Below are 6,765 nucleotides of genomic sequence, written 5' to 3'. Positions count from 1 at the left end.
TCAAATACATATTCCCATAGTACATCTTTACCTACTCTGGGCAGAAGGCCCTTACTGCATAATTTGTTTTTTCCCAAAAAAATAAAACACTAAGCATTTTGTTTTGTTTTGGAAAAAGACTGAGGCAAACAAGGATTATACAAATAGGCTTCTCACTATCCCCTCTTAGAAATTCATAATTGTCTCTACACATGGTCTCTACATCCCACTTTTTCTTTATCATTGAAATTGATTGCAACTGTTCTTTTAATGTTCCATCTTTGAAAAATCCCCATTTATTAGGAACTGTCAACATTTGCGAACATGGATTCTCACCCATTATGTCTGTAAGCTCATTGAAATGAACTATCTTAAAGTCTGAATTATATATTTGCCTTCATTTAAATCCCCTGTATAATAATTTCCAAGGAAAACCATCAATCCTTCTGAAAAATCCTAATATTTCTGCCCCACTGACCAGGGCCCTTCCACACTTCCATATAACCCAGAATATTAAGGCAGAAAATCCCACAATATCTGTCAAGGACAGAACGCCACAAGATCAAAGATAACAGAGTTTATTGGATTTACAGAACTCAAAATGCCCGTAAAAGACAAGGGCAAGGCAACTTTAGCCTTTAAAAACAAAAAGGGGCAAGAAAAACGTTCAAAAGATAAACCGGATTAAACCGGAGTTTAATCCGGGTAAAATCAAAACAGCTTGCTTCAGCCTGGGGATAAACAAACAGAAGCTGGGAAGCAAAGAGTTCAAAAGAATGCAACTAATTGGCAGCAGATGCCTCTCTGCTGCCAGCACTATGTTTTGAGTAACTAGGAGTCACTCCTTCACACAGCAAGGCAAATTTCCAATACAAACTCAGCAGCCAAGGATTGAAGCAGTAGCGTAGTCCCAGTTCGTTCCGAAGGTCGAGAGGCAGAATCAGACGTTTGCAGTTTTCCAAGTCCAATAGGAGAAAGCGAGCCCGTAGTCAGTTTTCAGTCCGTAAATCCAGAGTAGCAGATGGCGTCCGTCAAGAAGACGACGGAAGGTCAAAGCTATTGAGATTAAGCAGAGGTTTTGCACAAACAAAAGCCCACACAATTCCTCCCGCCGTCTGAACCCAAATTCCAAAACAACTTACGTATCAGCACACGAAAACACACCAGTCTTCAGGAAAGCGTCCCACACAGATCCCAAGCGTTCGTCCAGATTACCTTGCCCAACGCAATTTGCAATTGCTCCCAAACCTCATTTTATGCCAGTTACAAATCCTCATCACTATCAGCTGCCCTCCTTAACCCGGGCGTTTCCTCATCACTTTCCTCATCAGAGCTGGAACACCTCTGACTACGCCCCACAGCATCCCCAGCTGTGGATCCCGTCCCATCCCTCCAGCTTGTCCATGGGTCTAATCCTGAAGGTCCCCATTCATCTTCCATCCCATTATTGCCAGTGGCACCCAACTCCTCCCTTACCCGAGTCCAATCCATCTCATCCTCTTCCGAGCTAACCAGCTCTTCCTCCATTCTCTCCGTGAACCCCTTAAAAGATTCTTCGTCAGATGGTTCTGCAAAGATATCTCGCAACCTCTTTCTTTCTCGCTCCTCGAGAGTATCTGACTCTCGAGGAGTCTTACGTCCACGTCTGCCAGAAGCAGAGCCATGAGGCTCAATCATAACAATATCTGTTTGAATCAGGTTATCTGAGTCCACACTGTCATATATTCCAGTTCAAAGCAGATAATGCGAGACTTTATTCAGCTGTGTGGAAGGGACCCAGAACAATGAAAATGTCTGCAAGGCAAGTGAGGTATTTGTGGACCTTTCATTCTTGGCTGTTCAGCCATTGATTCAATTGTTCAAAACTTCAAGGTGTAATCCACTATCTTCTTAAATTTAAATCTCTTTGTTGGTCCCAAATAAGTAAAGGTAAAGGTTTTCCCTTGACATTAAGTCTAGTTGTATTGATTCTGGGGGTTCATGCTCATCTCCATTTCTAAGCCTAAGAGCACATGTTGTCCATAGATACCTCCAAGGTCATATGGCCAGCAGGACTGCATGGAGCACTGTTACCTTCCAGAGAGGTACCTATAGATCTACTCACATTTGCATGTTTTCAAACTGCTTGGTTGGCAGAAGCTGGGGCTAACAGTGGCAGCTCACCCACTCTCCAGATTCGAACTGCTCACCTTTCAGTCAGCAAGTTCAGCAGCTCAGAAATTTAACTCACTACACCACTGGGGGCTCCCAAATAGGCCCACTGAATCTCTGGGATGCATATAAATGTTGAAAATACTTAGAAAATACTCATGAAATCACTCTCTTCTATTCAAGCCTGAAAAAATGAATTCAGCTAAAAGCTATCATCTTGCTAGTATTGACTGGCCTTTGTTTTGTTCATTGACATTATTTTTTATCATTATATACTCCTTTATAAGTTTTTTCTTAGAAAATATGTGCCTTCAAGTTTCTTCTGATCTATAACAGCTCCAAGGCAAACCTATTAGGGAGTTTCTTTACATGATTTATTTAGTAAGTAAATAAGTAAAACTTTATTTATATACCGCCCCCTGTCCCTGAAGGGACTCAGGGCGGTTTACAAGCATAAAAACAGGAACATACATTACATGAGCAGCACAATACACATATTATTAAACAAAATTAAAAACCTATACAACTCTTAAAATAGTGAAGACTATAAGAAACAATCACAACAACCAGAAGGAACAAGAATACACAATCAGATGGGTTGACATGGTCTGTTATTAGGGATAGATGATCCTTGTACAGTATGATTCAGGGCCAGGGGTTGGCGGTACACCAGATAAAATTATTCAAAGACCTGCCAAAACCATCAGGTTTTCAACTCCTTGCAAAAAGAGGACAGAGTAGGGGCTTGCCCAATCTCCTTTGGCAGGATATTCCAGAGCCGAGGGGCCACTACCGAGAAGGCCCTCTCCTTCGTCCCCATAAGTCACTATTGGGACAAAGGTGGGAGCGAGAGGAGGGCCTCCCCAATGATCTCAGGGCCCACACCGGTTCATAGGGGGAGACGCGATCACGGATATAGTCAGGGCCTGCGCCGTATGGGGCTTTATAGGTCAAAACCTGCACCTTGAATTGAGCCCTGCAGTTTATTGGCAGCCCATGGAGCTGCTTTAATAGGGGTGTTGTATGCTCCCTAAAACCAGCTCCGGTTAGAAACCTGGCTGCTGACCTTTGAACAAGTTGGAGTTTCTGGACCGTCTTCATGGGCAGTCCCATGTAGAGAGCATTGCAGTAATCCAATCTGAATGTAACTAAGGCGTAGACCACCATGGCCAAATCAGACTTCTCGAGGTATGGTTGCAGCTGGCGCAGAAAATTTAATTGTGCAAAGGCCCTCCTGGCCACAACCGACACCTGAGCCTCAAGCATCAGCGATGAGTCCAGAAGGACTCTGACTGCAGACCTGCGTTCTCAGGGGGACTGAAACTCCATTGAGCACATGGTTGCCACCCAATACCCCGATTGGTCCCACGACTGACCAGGAGGGCCTTTGTCTTGTCTGGATTTAGCTTCAACTTGTTAGCCCTCATCCAGTTCACCACAGCTGTCAGGCACTGGTTTAGGGTCTGGGCAGCTTCCTTGGAGTTCGGTGGAAAAGAGTAGTAGAGTTGGGTGTCATCTGCATAGAGATGGCATTGCAATCCAAAACTCCAGATGACCTCACCCAGCGGTTTCATGTAGATGTTGAAAAGCATGGGGGATAGAATGGAAACTTGTGGGACCCCACAGGTCAAAGGCCAGGGGTCCGAGCAGGTATCCCCCAGCTTCACCAACTGCGTGCGATCCCTCAGGAAGGAGTGGAGCCACTGCAAAGCAATGCCTCCAAGACCCATTCCCGAGAGCTGCCCCAGAAGGATACCATGGTTGATGGTATCGAACACCACTGAGATGCCCAAGAGAACCAGTAGGCATGCACTCCCCATATCTAGCTTTCTTCGGAGGTCATCCACCAAGGCAACCAAAGCCGTCTCAGTCCCGTGAAACCAGACTGCCATGAATCTAGATAATCGGTCTCATACAAAAATTCCTGGAGCTGGGAGGCGGCCACCCTTTCTAGGACCTTGCCCAAAAATAGGAGGTTGGAGATTGATCGGTAGTTGTTTAATAGAGACGAATCCAAATTTGCTTTCTTCAATAGAGGCCTTTCTTCAATAGAGGTAGGATGGTAGATGCCCCTGTTGAAGAGAGGCATTAATGATTCTCATAAACCAATCAGCCAACCCCCCATTGGCCAGTTTGATAAGCCAAGTTGGGCAAGGGTCCAAGACACAAGTGGTCGACCTCACCACACCAAGAACCTTGTCAACAGGCTGAACAAATCAAAACGAATCCAAGAAAACCTGACAGACAGGTACTTCAGTTACATCCTCTGGTACTGCAAGAACACCAGTGTCTAAGTCAGAGTGTATTCGAGTGACTTTATCTGAAAAATGATGTGTGCACTCGCCACATTGGATTGTCAGGTGATCAGGGGGCCCCTCCCCCTCAAGGGGATGTAGAAGCTCTCTGACCACTTGAAACAACTCTCCAGGTCTATTGGTTGTAATGCAAGTAGTCGAGAAAGACTTTCTGGCGCATTGCCACGGAGTAGGCCTTAAGAGAGGCTCTAGCCCATGTTCGGTCGGATGTTCTTTGAGTCCTCTGTCAGCGGCTCTCTAGCCCCTGCCTTGTACGCTTCATCACCATCAGCTCCCCGGTAAACGAGGGGGCTGGTTTGGGTCGATGTGACAAGAGGGGATGCTCAGGGGTGATTGTGTGTACTGCCCTAGAGACCTCTGAATTATAGAGGTTTACCAGAACTTCAAAAGGAATGGTAGGAAAATCCCCAAGAGCCGTCAGGAATCCATCCAGATCCATCAGTCTCCTGGAGCGGACCAACTTAATGGGTCCTCCACCCCATTAGTAGTGGAGGTTAGTGGCTACGGTGAGTCTAAAGCTTATCAGGTGATGATCGGTCCATGACAATGGAGGAATATTTTGCTCTTCCACACCAACATTTCTCTCGTCCACAATAAAAACTAGGTCCAAAGTGTGACCAGCTACATGGGTGGGCCCAGATATCACTTGGGACAGTCCCATGGTTGTCATCCCCTTCAAATGGTTAAGAAATTTTTCCATCTTGTCGTTTGCACTTTAGTTTTTTTTAAAATAGTTTTTATTGCATTTTTCAGTTTACAAACAAGTAAGAAAGTCTAAGGGGAAGCACAAAAGAGGGGGAGATTAGGGAAGGATAAGAGGGGTGGAAAGGGAGAATGGGGGAAAGGGATTTGGGCATGGGAAGGAAAGTTGGGAAGGGTTGGGGGGTGGAGGTCATTGATAGACTTCCAGGGGAGGCGTCCCTAACCAAAGAAGGGAAAAGGGTGGGGGGAGGGTGACTTCCAATCTTCAATCTTCCATTACGTATCTTCTTCGTTACACTTCTCCGTTAAAATATTTTTCCAAGTTTGACCAGTCTGTATTTCTAGTCGAATAGCCATTATACTTTTTGGTCCAGTAAGTCAATTTATCCATGTTTTTGATGTCTAGGAGCCTCTCTAGCCACATATATTTGGTAGGTTTATTTAATCCTTTCCAGTTCCTAGCTATTACTAATCTCACTGCTGTCACTGCATATGTAAATATTTTTTCTTTATTCTCTTTTTCTTTAAAGGAATTTGTTTCTCCACTATACCAACTAGCTATACCAACTAAAATTCAGGTTTAAAATCAAATTCCATGTTTAAGAGTTTTTTACATTTCAGATGGATATTTTTCCAGTAATCATTAATTATTTTACATTTCCACCACATGTGGAAGTAGGAGCCCACATGTTCTTTACAACACCAGCATTTATTGTCAAAATTACTATACATTTGGCCAAGTTTTTTGGGAGTTAAGTACCATCTATGAATGATCTTAATCCAATTTTCTTTCAAATCTGTCAAGTAACAATATTTTATTTTTTTATTCCAAATATTTTCCCGATCTTCCATTGTTATTGACCTACCTATATTTCTGGACCACTGCAACATGAAGTTTTTAATTATTTCACTTTCGGTATTCCATTCTAATAATTTTTTGTATACTAATGTTATAATTTTCTTGTTTCCAGTAAGTAAGTTGTCCCAGAAATTACTATTCATATTAAATCCCCTAGTTTTATCTTTTTTGTAAAATTCTTTTAATTGATGGTAATGTAACCACGAAATATTCTTATAGTCTTTCTGGATTTCCTCCAAGTTTTTAATTGGAGGTGTATCTGAGGGGTTATTTTCTTTCTTAATTAATTCTCTATATGTTGGCCATTTTTTCCAACCAAGTCTTTGTTGACTTGCCTCTAAGGGAGACAACTACAGGGGAGTTTTTTCATAGAAGAATCTTTTATATTTTGTCCAAGTTCTAAGGAGGGCTGATCTTATAAAATGGTTACCAAAACTTTTGTCTATTTTCAGTTTTTCTTGATATAAATATCCATGCCAACCCCATCGTAGATCGTGGCCTTCTAATGTTAATTTTTTTTCCCAGTTTTAGCTGCAAATTGGGGAGGTTGAATCCACCTTTTGATTTCGGGATAATCATTGCATTAAATTTTATCCTGGGCTTCTTATTATTCCAAATAAATTTGTTGATTTCCTTGTGCCAACTTTTAAATAATTTTGTACCTCTGATAATAGGGATGTTACGAAATAAATATAATAGTTTTGGTAAGATGTTCATTTTTATAGTGGCGATTCGGCCCAAGAGCGATAAATTCAAATT

General features: G+C 42.6%; 1 long non-coding RNA gene across 1 annotated transcript; it reads right to left on the bottom strand.

Moving 5' to 3' along the window:
- Positions 1-541: 541 nt before the first annotated feature.
- LOC134295435 (uncharacterized) lies at positions 542-1,581 on the bottom strand. The gene is made up of 2 exons (XR_010002001.1): positions 1,122-1,581; positions 542-1,035 (listed from the first exon to the last, which is right to left on the bottom strand). It is a non-coding gene; the product is annotated as an uncharacterized LOC134295435 (long non-coding RNA).
- Between the last annotated feature and the right edge of the window lie 5,184 nt (positions 1,582-6,765).

The sequence above is a fragment of the Anolis carolinensis genome, chromosome 1, assembly GCF_035594765.1.
Source record: "Anolis carolinensis isolate JA03-04 chromosome 1, rAnoCar3.1.pri, whole genome shotgun sequence".
Lineage (NCBI taxonomy): Eukaryota > Metazoa > Chordata > Lepidosauria > Squamata > Dactyloidae > Anolis > Anolis carolinensis.
Note: the sequence above shows the minus strand (reverse complement) of the source record. Positions and strands in the feature narration are given on the sequence as shown.